General features: G+C 38.9%; 1 long non-coding RNA gene across 1 annotated transcript in view; it reads right to left on the bottom strand.

Moving 5' to 3' along the window:
* LOC141572744 (uncharacterized) overlaps nt 1-15476 on the bottom strand; it is a 79320-nt gene that overhangs the window by 35760 nt on the left and 28084 nt on the right. The gene's annotated exons all lie outside the window — the stretch shown is intronic.

Genomic DNA, 15476 nt, shown 5'->3' with positions numbered 1-15476 from the left:
TTCCTAATTTCAAATTATATTACAAAGCTATAATATTAAAAGAGTATGGTACTAGCAAACATATAGACACATAGACTGATGGAACAGAATAGAGAGCCCAGAAATAAATCCTCACATATACAATCAACTAATATGTGACAAGAAAGCCAAGAATATTCAGTGGAGAAAGATAGTCTCTTCAATAAATGATGTTGGGAAAACTGATAATCACATGCCAAAGAATGAAATTGGACCCTATCTTACACTACTCACAAAAATTAACTCAAAACTGATTAAGACTTAAATATAAAACCTGAAACCATAAAACTCCTAGAATAAAACACAGGGGTAAAATTCCTTGGCATTGTTTTGGCAAAACATTTTTGGATATGACACCAAAAATGCAAAAAACAAAAGCAAAAATATAGAACTAGGAATACTTGTTTAACTAAGAAGCATCTGTACAGCAAAATAAATGATCAATGAAAAGAAAGGCAACCTATTAAATGGGAGAAAATATTTGCAAACCATCTGTCTGATAAGGGATTAATATCCAAAATAAGGAACCCATATGACTCAGTAGCAGAAAAAATAAAAACAATCTGACTTAAAAAATGGACACAGAACCTGAATAAACATTTATCTAAAGAAGACACACACGGCCAAAAGGTATATAAAAAGATACTCAATACCATTAATCATCAGAGAAATAAGATATCCACAATGAGCTATCACCTCACACTTGTTAGAATGGCTACTATCACAAATATAAGAGATAACAAGTTTTGGTGAGGATGTAGGGAAAGGGAAGCCTTGGGCACTGTTGGTGGGAATGTAAATTGGCACCATCAATATGGAAACCAGTGTGGAGGTTCCTCAAAAAATTAAAAGTAGATCTACTACCGTGTTTCCCTGAAAATAAGACCTAGCTGGACCATCAGCTCTAATGTATCTTTTGGAGCAAAAATTAATATAAGACCCAGTATTATATTATATTATACAAGACCATTATATTAAAATAAGACCGGGTCTTATATTAATTTTTGCTCCAAAAGACACAGTAGAGCTGATGGTCCGGCTAGGTCTTATTTTTGGGGGAAAACAGTATATGATCCACCAATTCCACTTCTAGGTGTACATCCAAAAGCTATGAAATCAAGATCTCAAAAAGATATCTGCTCTCCCATGTTCACTGCAGTAGTATTCACAATAGCCAAGATACAGAAACAATCTGAGTGTCCATCAACAAATGAAAGAGCAAAGAAGATGTGGTATATATACACAACAGAATATTATTCAGCTTTAAGGAAGAAGGAAATCCTGCCATTTACAAGAACAATGATGGACCATGAGGACGTTATGCTAAGTGAAATAACTCAGGCAGAGAAAGACAGTTGTACGATCTCACTTATATGTGGAATCTAAAAGCATCAAACTCATAGAAACAGAGTAGAATAGCAGCTTCCAGGGACTGAGGGCTGGGGAAAATGGGGAGATGTCAGTCAAAGGATACAAACTTCCATCTATAAGTCAAATAAGTTCTGGGGAATCTAATGTACAGCATGGGGCCATAGTTAACACTGTATTATACGCTAGAAATTTGCTAGGAGCGTACATCTTACATGTTCTCACCATAAAAAAGAAAGGGTTCTTATATAAGGAGATAGAGGTATTCGCTAACTCTGTTGTGGTAATCAATTTCAAATATATAAGTGTATCAGATCATCACAGTTTACACCTCAAATTTATACAATGTTTTATGTCGAATTATATCTCAATATAACTGGAAAAATAAATTATTCGAACTAGCCAGTCCTAAGCATGCTTATCCTTCGTCACCCGTTCCCGCCCCCAGGAACTGCCCACATTGCTTCCCTTCCCTCTGCCTTCTGACGAACACAGATGCCTCTCTGTGTGCCCCCCACCCCATGATGCGGTGGGGCCCCTCTTCTTGGGGTCTGGAGCATAACAAGTTATCTTTTCACTGGCAATCATGTCCAAATCTGTTGGTCTTTCCATATCTGAATAGTAAGAAAACTAACATTTTAAAGCAATGCTTCATCAGATTTGCCCTCTCAGTTCTTTAACAATATCCCAGGCAGATCCCACAGCTTTCCTGCCACTGTCAGATTTAGAAAAGTCTTATTTTCAGATGTTGAAATGTCAGTCTAGTTTAAACCAAAACCTTAACCTCTTATCCATTTCAAAGTTTTTTCCCTTCCTCCAGTTCAGGCTGACCCAGCTCAGGGCAGCAGTGGAGAAAGACAGAATGATCTTCCTTTCACTTGCCTTCCCTTTTTGCTGCTGGATCATCCAGGTACAGGGGAAGGGAAGGGTGGCGTTAGAAGAGAAAGGAGCAAAGAAATTGATGCTTAGACCATATTGGTGGTTTTCCTTTAAGCAGCACAAGCCGCCCATGCCCTGTGTTGCGGCAGGTGTGCTCACAAGAAACGTTAATGAACAAAAGCCACACAAAAAACTACAGAGATCACCACAATTCGCCATTTCCTGAGGTGAGCGATATACTGAATTCACCTTGTAACTGACATCTTGTTACCACCCCCACCAGCTCCATCCTTTGGCAGCAGACTCTGTAGCCTGTTCCTGCTGAGGCTTCCTCACTCTGGCAGACAGAGCTCTTTCAAGATGACTGGAGCCTGGCTACTTCCAAGGCATCCAGGTAGCCCAGGGTAACTGGCAGTCTTGTCCTCCGAACGACGGAAGTGCAGCCTGCTCCCCCTGCTGCTCTCTGCTGCCACAGGAAACTTCAGTCAGCCTTCTCCCATCTTCAAAAGTCTCAGTGTAAGAAAATAGGCACCCGTTTCTGGAGTTACCTGTGCCCTCAAACTCCAAAACACACAGGCAAGCTCTTCCTCACCAAATGGTGCTCCAGTTCCATGGAGTTGTGATTCCACATCCCAGACAGCATCTGTCAAAGAGGGTTCTAGGCTGGATTATGGGAGAGGAAACTCCCAGGGAGGTACCAGATGGTCGGCACAGTCATCTGTACCCCCCTCCCGCCCCCCCATCCTGCAGCCTTCTCTTATGTGGGCTGTTGGGAGTAATGGCAGCTGTGTCACACTGGCTATCGCTTGGCAAATCCTTAGCAAATGATGATGTCTCTGACGCCTCTCTATAGAAAGTGGGGTTACTTCCTGCTCTATTATGGACTGTTGTTTCTTAAGCCTCTATAAAACTGTCGTCCTGTAATTGTTTTTAATTGAACTCCTATCTTCTACTGTTTTTGGATTCTGTATCTTCCTCTTAAGCTTCTTTTATTTTTTTTTATTTCTAGTGACCTTGGGTAATTTTTTCAGATAGAAAAAATTGTCTTTTTTCTGAAAGTATTAGAAATGTCTTTATTTGTCCTTCATATTTGGATTCACAATTTTGCTAGGTAATGGATTTTAGGTACGAAATCATTTCCCCTCATAATTTTGAAGGTATTGCTTGTGTCATAAGTATCCATAGTTGTTGAAGAGACATCTACTAACAATCAAATGCTTATTCATTTGAGACAATCTGTTCTTTTATTCTCTCTGATCATCTTTGAGATTTTTCTTTTTCCTTGGATTTTTGAGGCTTCATGAGGATATTTTCATCTGTTCATTCATTCATTCATTCAACAAATTTTTACTGAACAAGTGATATAGGAGTGCAAGTGCTATAGCTGTGAACATAGCAGAATAAAATGTTTTCTGTTTTGGTTTTGTTTTGTTTGTTATTCTTTGCTTGGATCTCTGTGAGCCCTTTCCTTCTGAAGATTGGAGTCTTTAAAATTCAGGAAAATGTATTAATTATTATTTATTTGTATTTTTATTTTACGTAGGCAACAAGTATCAAAGTTAGAGGAAAATATTTTTCATATTTTCCATCTCTTTTTCTTTTCAGCTCTAAATTCTCACAGATTACCTCATTTTATCAGCTTGATCTTTTCCCCCAACAATCTTATAATTCAACCAGTCCATACTTTTTCTTATTTTGCCATTCTTTTTTAAAATTTCTGTCTTCTTTTGAACCTCTGCTTTTCCCTTTTATATAGCAGCCCAGTTTTGTTTGATGGATGCAACATTTTCTTAACCATTTCTGAGGATAGTATTTAGAATTTTTAAAATTCTGTTCTGTTTCCTGAATTATTCTTTTTCTTAGGATAAATTATTGTTTCATTTTTGGTCTTCATTTTTTTACATTGTTTGCTTTCCTCCTATGTCTGGTGAGCTTTATCTTTCCATATTTGTTAATGATGGATGACATTAGTTAGCATAGGAACTGAAACACTTTTCCTCTCCAATTGTGTAGGTCCATATCTTCAGTTGGCTTCTGCCTGAAAACTGACAGTAGGCAAGCGGACAGAGGTCTGTTTCCAGATAGCCAATATGGGTGAGGAGCCAAGAACTCTTTCAAATATCAAATTATGAAGGACTCTTTAGTGTATTTTACCCCTGAAAATTTTTCTTCTGCTGCTTCCTTCCCTTCCCCCTCCTCCTCTACATCCTTCTTTATTATTATTATTATTATTATTATTATTATTATTTTCAGGTGTACAAAACAATGTAATAGTTAGACATTTACACTCCTCACAAAGTGATAACCCCCTTCCCCCAATCTACTACCCCTCTGACAGTGTATATAGCTGTTACAATTCCATTGACTTAATTCCTTACGCTGTACTCCATAAGGAGTCTGGTACCTGTGACTATATATACATATTAAATAATACTTGACGTTCAATATTATTCGGCTTCAGCTTCAGGTATACAGCACAGTGGTCAGGCATCTACACCGTCCATGACGTGGTCTCCCTAATAAGACAAGTGTCCATCAGATACCCTACAAAAGCTTCACAACATTATTGATTATATTCCCCAAACTGTCTTTCGTATCCCCGTGGCCATCTTGTGGTTACCAATTTGTGCTGTCTAATCCCCTCACCTTCTCCCTCATCCCCACCCCTCTCCCATCTAGCAACCCTCAGTTTCTCCTCTATATCTCTGAGACTATTTTTGTTTACTTTGCTCATTTATTCAGTTCTTTAGATTCCACATATAAGTCAGATCATATGGCATTTGTCTTTCTCCAACTGACTTACTTCACTTAACATAATGTTTTCTAGGTTCATCCATATTGTTACAAATGGTAAGATTTCATTCTTCGTTACAGCTGAGTAATAATCCATTGTATAAATGTACCACAGTTTCTCAATCCAGCTGTCTACCGATGGGCATTTCGGTTGTTTCCATGTCTTGGCCATTATGTATAGCGCTGCAATAAACATAGGGGTGCATAAATTTTTTAGAATTAGTGCCTTGGATTTCTCTGGATAGATACCTATTTGAGTGGAATTGCTGGGTCATAAGGTAGTTCTATTTGCAGGTTTTTGAGATAACCTCCATACTGATTTCCACAATGGCTGTACCCAGTCTGCAACCCCACCAGCAGTGCACCAGAGATCGATCCCTTTTCTCCACAGCATCATCAGCACTTGTTGTTTGTTAATTTATTGATGATAGCCATTCTGACCAGAGTGACATGGTTATCTCATTGTGGTTTTTATTTGCATTTCTCTAATGATTAGTGAGGTTGAACATTTTTTCATATCTGTTGGCCATCTGTATGTCCTCATTAGAGAAATGTCTTTTCATGTCCTCTGCCAATTTTTTAATTGGGCTGTTTGATTTTTGGTGTTGAGTTGAATGAGTATTTTATAAATTTTGGATATCAATCCCTTATCAGATGTATCATTGACAAATATCATCTCCCATTCAGTAGGTTGCCTTTTTGTTTTATTGATGGTTTCCTTTGCTGTGAAAAAACTTTTAAGTTTGATGTAATCCCATATGTTTATTTTTTTCTTTTACTTCCCTTGCCCGAGGGGATATATCAGTAAAAATATTATTCAGAGTAACGTCTGCAAATTTACTCCCTGTATTTTCTTCGAGGAGTTTTGTGGTTTTGGGTCTTACATTTAAGTCTTTAATCCATTTTGAGTTTGTTCTAACATATGGCGTAAAGAGGTGGTCCAATTTCGTATTTTTGCATGTGTCAGTCCAGTTTTCCTAGCACCATTTATTAAATAGACTGTCTTTACCCCAATGTTCTACCTCCTTCTTGTTCTTAAAAAAAGAAAAAAAAATTGTTTTGCTTTGTGTCAGAAGTCTAGCATTAACCGTAAATTCTATGCTACTTTTTTCTCAGGCATGAGTAATCTCTCTAGGAGCCTCAGGCAAGCCTACTGTTGACTAAAAGCAGTTTTTAACTTGGGTCTAAGGGTAAAGAACTGTACCCGCAGCCCCAATTTAGGGGGAGGAAGAAGAATGCTAACAGCTAGGACCCAGCAGATAATTTGCAGGCCTTGGTGCAAAATGAAAACGCAGGGTCCCTTATTAAAAAATTATTAAGACTTTCAAGACAACAGCAGAGCATTTGAGCAAGTAGAGGCCACTTCTGTGCCACTGTAGAGGTCACACCCCTGAAAATAGCCCTGGATCCCCAATGGGCACTTCTCCAACTTCCTCTACCAACCAATACCCTTAAACTCCTGGCCATTACCACTTTTTTGTTTTTCTACTGTTCTGCTATTTCCATCAATACAACACCGTCTGTTTTCAATTGATCAGGAATTCCCCAGATTTTCTGGTCTGCTGACCTTCCCTCACTTTCCAGTGATTTTTTTGGTTTTATTCTTTTGTAAAGTATATTTTATAATATTTTGGAACTTTCAGAAGAAGAGGAAATAGATGTCCATTTGAACCAAAACCTGGTTTCTTTTAATGACAGATGTTTACGTAATCACAAATATGCGGGTGGTATACTGGTTTTAAAACCATCCAGTCCCCTACAAATTTGTTAATCTTACTAGTAGCAAGCAGAGATTAAGTTTAGAAACACTAAAATAATACATTTCTGGGGCACTTATGTACTTCACCTTAAAAAAAATTCACATTACTTTTATATGAACTCATTTTAAAAATAACCTTTGGTATCAATTAACTTGTCAGGTTTCAAAGTTGGCAGAGGTTCCCATTGTGCAAAGGAATATCACTTTACCCGGAAAGTTAACTATTTTTAAGGTCCAGTTTGTTTTGGTTTGGTTTTTTTAGCCAAAGGATGTGGTTTCTACACACAGAGATAAATGAACACTATAAATCTGAGGGTGAGAAGAAGGAATTTTCTGATTCAGATTATTATTATTTTTTCCTTTCTATATGCACAGCTTCACAAACTCCACCCCTATCAAAAGATAAAGGGTTTAACTGATATTGAATTACCTGGAAAGCCCTTATGTGAAAAGAGACTTTCAATTGTCCCTCTAAAACCCACAGCAATTTTGTTGAAATTAGTTATCAGAAAGTGTTCCAAGTCCGAGGACTTCCTTGTACATGAACACATTTTTTTGAGAAGTTTCATTTGTGAAAGACAATTGCATTTAGCTGTTACTAGCGATACGCTGTCAATTAGGGAGAAGCTGACTTTACTAATGAAACCCAGCACGAGAACCATTATTTCAAGTCACTCTTACTTCGTGACTTTTGAAACAAACCATTGACTTCATAAACTGTTTCCTTGCAACTTATAGAAATGAAAACTGACACGGGAAGTGAGACATAACGTCATATTTTTTTTCTAGAAATAATACAAGTAGGTACACTATTTTCAATGGGTAGAGCTAGAGTCCAAATGCAATCCACACCTTTTGATCCAACAATTCCAATTCTGGATGTCTACCCAAAAAATAATCTGAAAAGTAAGTTGTATGCTGAAGATGCTAATTTCCTTTTTTTTTTTTTTTTTTTCCATGATAGTAAAAAGTAGTATATCCTAAGAAGTGTCTGAGTATGACTTCTCTCCAACATGGAGTCTGACAGAGATTTGGGCAGGTAGCCTATTTGAAAGGTGACTCAAGGAAGGGATTAGACAGCATAGATTGGTAACTACAATATTGCCAAGGGGATATGAAAGATAGTTTGGGGAATATAATCAATAATGTTGTAAAGATTGTGTAGGGTGTCAGATGGGCACATGTCTTACTGGGGAGACCACTTCATGGACAATAAAAGAAATGGAAGATTGAGAGAGAAGAAAGAAAAGGCAGCAACTGATCTAGTGTGAGCTGGTAACATGTGTAGATAGCTGGGGTCTGGTCCGGCTCTGGGACCCTCTGAAGAACCTGGTACTGTGCATCGCAGAGCTGGGGACAGTGCCCCAAGCTTCCACAGGGTGTTGTCTCTAAGCTCTCATGGTATCTGAGCCTTTAATAGGCCATTCCAACATTTTATCTGCCATTGTTTCCAAATGATGTGGTATATTGCTGTACTCATAGATCTTGTGCTCATGAGCCCTTGATCATACATACTTTGCCCCCAAAATGTGTCACTTGGTCCAAGGCAATGTTATGAAGGCTCCATGTCAATGAATTGGTACAGTAGGTCATAAGACACCAGGAATAGCATAGGCACTGTGTGCAGAGTATGTAAGCCCATATTCTGCTCTACAAAAGCTTCGGCTAGATAAATGAATGATGGGCCACAAGGAGAAGCACTGAAACACTGAGGTGCCAGACATGTGAATAAACACCCCCTAGCTCAGTGCAGGTAAGTGAGTGGCTGATGCCATATAGAGCAGAAGAGCCACCCATCCCAGCCTGGCCCAAATTCCTTATCCACGGGATGATAATAATATACTTTTGTTTTGAGCCACTAAGTTTTAGGAAGACTCACTAGCAACAAGAAGCCAGTAGCTTCTGTTTTCATGATTTGGGAATGCTTCTTCTTAGAAGCCAACCACCATGGGAAAGGACTGATTACTCTGAGACCATAACACTATGAGGAGGCCCAAGCTAGCTAAGTAGAGAGGCTTTGCAGAGCAGCTCCAAGGCTCCTTAGCCAATAGCCCTAGCTCAACCAGAATCAAGTAATGCAGAAGAACCACCTATGCAATCCACAGACTCGTGAGAAATTAGAAAACAAAATAATCACTGCTATTTTAAGTCCCTAAATTTTGGTGTGGTCTACTACATTTCAATAGATCATTGAAACCCAGGGCTACTCCACTCATGAGCCCACTGCACAAGGACTGACAGAGGCTGGCTGACATCCACTGGATGCATCATCTTGCCCACTGTATTTCCAAGCAAATCCTCTGCCATGGGTGCTTCCTAGCAGACACTGTTATGAGCACAAAAATGTTTGTGCCCAATAGATTCAACCACATTCCTCTTTTCCAGATCTTTACTTCAATCTTCCATTTGTCTATGTGTCTGTGTCCAAATTTCCCTCTTCTTATAAGGACAATCTAATCCAGTATGACCTCATCTTAACTTGATTACATTTGCAAAAATCTTATTTCCAAGTAAAGTAACACTTCTGAGGTGCCGGTGGACATGGATTTGGGAGGGGCACAATTCAATTCAGTACAATCTCCAAAGACAAATAACTAACCACATAGCTCTGTCCTTTTGGCCACATGGACATGTGGCTTCAAGGGCCAACAGAGTAGCTCTTACTACACACTTATCATGGTTTACATCATTGGGTAATTAGACAATCAAAGTCTTCCCCTAGCATGTACCAGAGCCAAAGTATAATGGCAAGAGTATTCTCTACTTTAATGGTTTCTAAACTCCTTTACCCACAGAATCCTTTGTCCAAGTGAAATTTTACTAGGACTATTCAGGAAAACATAATACATAGATAAAAGCTGTTCTGGTAGAAGTACAGCTGACAGGGTCAGAGTCTGTCTCCCCATCCTGTATTAGGTTATTCAGCTTCACAGACTATTACTGGAAATCTACTTATTCACTTTTCTGTTTAGTTCAGGAAGCAGTTGATAAGTACCACTAACATAAAACAAAATAGGTACATAAGGGATAAGAGAAGACGTAAAGAGGAAAAAGAAAGTGAATTTAGGAAGGGCTAGAAAAGAGATAGTTATGGCCACCTTACGTACTTTGGGTGCAAAAAGGAGAAGGAAAAATCAGAGAATGCCAATCTGTAGCCTCCTGGTAATACCGAGGGAGAGGGTAAAAGAATGAAGGGAAAAAGAAGGAAGGACCTCCTTGTACGGTGGTTTAGAGTGGTAGCTAGTGTTTTCATGTCCCTATGGTGGACCCGTGGATGAAGCTGTAGAGTTTCCTGGATCAAGTCTGAAGCGTAGATACATAGTGAAGGCAAGTTTACACTGAATGACTTAGAGATCTTCTGTTTCCCAAATAAGTAGATAAACAGAAGACTTTAGTCTCCAGACTCATTAATCTAATACCTTCTGTGAGCACTCAGCATGCATACAAGGCTAAATAAAAGCACTCAATATAAATAAATCAATAATAATTTATATCTTTTGATCTCTCCAAAGGGAAAAAAATGTTTATATGTGGAGAAAAAAAATAAATAACATGACATTTAAAGAAAAAATCCATCCTTCCCCACAAATACACAGGACGTTAAAAAAAAAAAAAAAAGTGAGACACTAACTAACCATTGGATGTGTCTTTAAAGTCTTTACCAAAGAGGGGAAAGCTCTGTCAAGAAGCCAAGGCCTGTGAGCCAATGGGTCAGTTCAGTTTTTCTAAAGTGATACTCCCAAGAAAGCACTTTCACGTGTTGTCTTAAATGGGTTAATAGCTTAACCTATTAATTCTCATGTCTTGGTACTAGCTGAGTCTGATACGGGCCAAAGAGCTGGTTGGGAACAATTCTGATATGAAAACGTTGCTAAGCAGTGCTACAGCGGTACCGTGAATACCCTGAATAGAGGTATCTTGTTTGGTGAATGCTGTGCCACCAATTCCCCACCTGTGACGAGTTCTTAGTGCAAGGCTCTCCTTGTACAGGGGCTTAGTCAGCTTGGGCTGCTATAACAAAATGCCACAGACTGGGTAGCTAAAGCAACAAACATGTATTTCTCATGGTTCTAGAGGCTGGGAAGTCCAAGATCAAGGTGACCATAGACTCGGCATCTGGTGAGAGTTGCTTCCGGGCCCCCTTATCGCTGTTCCCTCACAGAGCCGAGAGAGAGGGCTGTCTTCCTTTCCTTATAAAGGTACTAACCCCATCATGGGGACTCCACCCCTCGAGACCTCACCTAAATCTCATTACTTCCCAAAGGCCCCACTTCCAAATACCATCATATTGGGGATTGGGCCTTCAACATACGAATTTGGGGGTCAGATTCAGACCACAGCAGGGTTTCTTAATCTTTTTGGGGGTCACGGAACCCTTTTCAAAGTCAAGTGAATAAGACTCTTAAATGCATTTTTAAAACACATAGAGAATTATAACAACCCTAATAACACTAAAATACTGTTATCAGAACATTTTTTTAAACAAAATTGTGATAAAGCACTATATTTCTTCTGTATTCACACATGAAATAGCAAGATTTAATAGCAGGTAAAACAACTATCATAATTTCTAAGTAGTGATGAGTGTAGGTGATATTTTGAGAGATGTGCCAATAACTGTAATGTGATGTGAAATATCTACGATTTCTATTGGCGACAGTCATAGGTACTGTTAACACCACTGTGATGTATTTATTGCCTATATTCATAATTGAAGGAAACGATAACTGTCAGTTGGGAGTGAATGAAAATAGAATGTAATATTCTTCCCACCCCCAAACTCCGCCTCCAAATTCGGAACTCCTCCACAAGGCTCTCTTTGCCTTCAAAATTTCTTCTTTCCACCATGCTCACCAGGGGCAACAGGCCTAGATGACGAAACACACCCTCAGAAGTAGTTTCTGCCAGTGCCTGTTCTAATGGAGGTTATTCAGCTTCCATCGCTGCCACCTTGGATGGGGCTCTGCACATCAAGGGCTCCCATCCCTGGTGCATGGACAAGAAGGCAGCTGTCACCAGTATCAGAGATTCAAAACACTGGAGATGAATAGGAGGGTAGAAATTATGTGGTTTCTACTGCAAAGGCACAAGGTGTTTTCACAGGCCACAGTGTAACTAACGCAACCAGGGCAAACATGTAAGTGGGTCAGGCACCCTAGGGTGCTTCCTGTGCTGTGTCCAGAAGCCAAACATGTAGATTCATTCCATAGCTCAGTGATTCACACAACAATCGTGCACCGCGGGGCCTACGTAGGGCTGGGCACCGGGTGAGGTCCTGAGAGTGGACACTTCGGTGCTCGTGGATCTGCGGTCTGCTCTACAAGAGCATGAAAATGCCCAAGAGCCCATCAGTACAATAAATGAGAAAGAACAGAGAAGCCAGGCAGTCCCTCACCAAGAGGTCCATTTCCCAAAGGATGCTCTGAACCCACAATGCAGTTTATAAGAGAAAGGGAAGAGAACGAACATTTATTGAGACCTATTATCTGCCAGGCAACTTACATTCATTATTTCCAGGCATCATTAGGAAAGAGGGAGAAAAGGGGTCGCTGAGGACATGGATGTTTGTTTGCCAGTTAGTATGTGATGGTGCTGGTTTTGAATCCTAGTCTGTCTAATGCTAAAGTGCACAATCTTTTTTCAGTGCGTCATGTGGGTCAGCCTCTTGACCATTCAGAATCAGTTTCCTTATCTGGATATAATGATACTGTGGATCATTCAAGAATATGTATACAAGTGCTCTGGAAATTATAAAACACTAAGCGCATGTTATTGTTGCGATAATCATGTCACCGTTGTTATTATCACCAGAAATTTGGTATACAGTAACACTTCTGAAATTATCGGAAATCCCGGGCACCTAGACAATTCTATCATAAATGAGTCAAAGCAAGGAGGAGGATTATATCATATCTATGTAAGGAATAAGAGATTCTGATTTTTCCTAGCAATGGCTTTATTTTTTAAGAAAATTGGGTCTTTTCCTAATTAGGAAAATAAGTTAACTAAGTCCCACTTAATACAATATTTAGTTTCTTAGAAAAAAAGTAATAAAATGAATAATATTCTAAATGTGATAAGGAAGTCTCTTATCCAACATGGAGGTAAGATATAACTTTATTCAAGCAGTTCTTAATTTTTCACCATTCTTGGGCTGCCGTTCTGTGAAATGGATGTGTGATAGATACCTTCTCAAATACAAATTTTTTCTTGATTTTTTTTTCCCTAAAAGGTTTCACTGTGCTGCTGTTTACTGAAGTGGATTTGTTTACATTAAAACGGCTTGTTTTGTACATTTTAATACTGTTTTTTCCTGTTTATCAAAATAACACTTGCTCATTACTAGGGGTAAAAAATGAGAAATGCAGATGAAAATTTAAATACCAAAGACAACCACTGTTAATACGCTATGTTAACTTTTCAGCCAATCTTTAAACTTTTAAAATTCAATCATTTTTTTAAACTTTGACTCCTTTCAGCAAGAAGTCTCCCTTTAGTGGATTTAGCAACACTGACTTTCAACATACAAGGCAAAAATAGCTTTCCTGGTAAAAGGAATTTGTTCCAATGAACAAATTATGCACCAACAGTTTAAAAACATAGGACACTGATGCAGCCGCTATGGAAGGCAGTGTGGAAGTTCCTCAAAAAATTAAGAATAGAATTACCATATGACCCAGCAATCCCTCTCCTGGGTATCTACCCAGAAGATCTGAAAACATTTACTGTAAAGATACGCTTCAATGTTCATTGCAGTTTTAGTTACAGTGGCCAAGACATGGAAACAACAAAAGTGTCCTTCGATAGATGATTGGATAAAGAAGATGTGGTATATATACACAGTAGAATACTATTCTGCCATAAGAAAAGATGAAATAGTGCATTTGTGACAACATGGATAGATCTTGAGATTATTATGGTAAGCGAAATAAGTCAAATAGGAAAGTCAAGAATCATATGATTTCACTGATATGTGGTATATAAAACTGAAAACAACAAAGGAAGAAGACAAACAAATGAAAAACCAAAAACTCATAGACACAGACAATAGTTTAGTGGTTATCAGAGGGTAATGGTGATGTAAGGAGAATTGACTCTGGGTAATAAACACACCTTGTGATATATAGATGATGTATTATAGAATTATACACCTGAAACCTATGTAACTTTACTAATAATTGTCACCCCAATAAACTTTAATTAAAACAACAACAACAACAACAACAACAAAAAACAAACAAACCAGGAGATCCATGAATGTGTTCTTAAAAAAAAAAAAAAGAAAAAAGAAAAAAAACAGTTAAGGAAAATTACCATCTGAAACTCAAACTAAAGTAATATTATTGTGTCAGAAAACACTAAACATCACTTAGGACCTTGGGGCAGAGGAAGGGGAGGGCAGAGTTGGCTCAGAGGCCAGGAAGGGTCCCCATGTCCCAGAGGCATCCTGTTTTCTGGGGCCTCCAGGGGGCATTTCTGTACTCCCCCACCAGCCACCTGGGCCTGGCTGCCCAGCCCCCTTCCTCACTCTGTGGCTGGGGAAAGTAGTGGGAAAACCATGCCCCATTCCTTCTGACCATCCTTTTTCTCACTCTGCAAACCAAAACTGGTATTTAAGTCTTCATGATCCATCGAGTTAAACAAAATATGATTTCTAGAGACTGCAGAGACCCACGTTTGCTCACCAGTTTGCTAATGCTGGCATTTCTTTTAACCAGGGCTAAGCCTTTAACTTCAGAAATAGAAAAAACAAGATGAAACTCCAAACGTCTGGCAGAAATGATATTGCAACATAAATAAATTTTCAATGAAGCATAGTCAGTTGAGGCAGGGAAGACATTTTGGATTACGTGTGAGGGCAGGGTTAGTAGCCTGGGCAAGAAGAGACTTGAAAGGAGGAAATTCATGAAGAAGACATGACACTTCCTAGAATAAACTTGGTTTACTTTGCGTTGACTGGGAACAAAGAAAGGCAGGGCAAATTATTTTCGTCATTTTTGTGCTGTATATAACTTCAACTATGTATCTCTGTGTGTCACACTGCCCACCAGTTTGTTCAGTCACCAAGAACCCAAGATCCTGGAATTGGAAATGATCTTTAAAAATCATCTAGTTCAACTCCCCATTTTAAGAGAAAACCAAATTCCAAAATGGTTACATAAATTACTAAAAATCAGATGTCTGGCTGGTAACTAGAATACAGGCCCCCTGTATTGCAATCTTGACTTTATTTTGCTAACTATCTTTCTGTGCTATTTTCAGCATCAAGAGCTTTCAGACATACACTATATGGAGTTTAGAGAGTAGCTGACCTACGTCTGTTTTTACTCAAGATAGTGTTGTTGCCCCCTGTTTACTTCTAACAGCTATCCCATAACAGTAAAGAATTAACAGTGGATATAAAAGAGTGACTATGATGATGTGATGGTTAATTTTATGTATCAACTTGACTGGGCCACAGGGTGCCCAGATATTTGGTCAAACATTATTCTGGGTGTGTCTGGGAGGGTGTTTTAGGATTTGAATCTGTAGACAGAATAAAGCCGATTGCCCTCCTTACTATGGGTGGGCCTCATCCAATCAGTTGAAGGCCTGAATCGAACAAAAAAGGCTGACCATTCCCCAAATAGGAAACGAATTCTTGCCTGACAGCCTTGGA

Source organism: Rhinolophus sinicus, linkage group LG07 (assembly GCF_036562045.2).
Source record: "Rhinolophus sinicus isolate RSC01 linkage group LG07, ASM3656204v1, whole genome shotgun sequence".
NCBI classification, from domain to species: Eukaryota; Metazoa; Chordata; class Mammalia; order Chiroptera; family Rhinolophidae; genus Rhinolophus; species Rhinolophus sinicus.
Note: the sequence above shows the minus strand (reverse complement) of the source record. Positions and strands in the feature narration are given on the sequence as shown.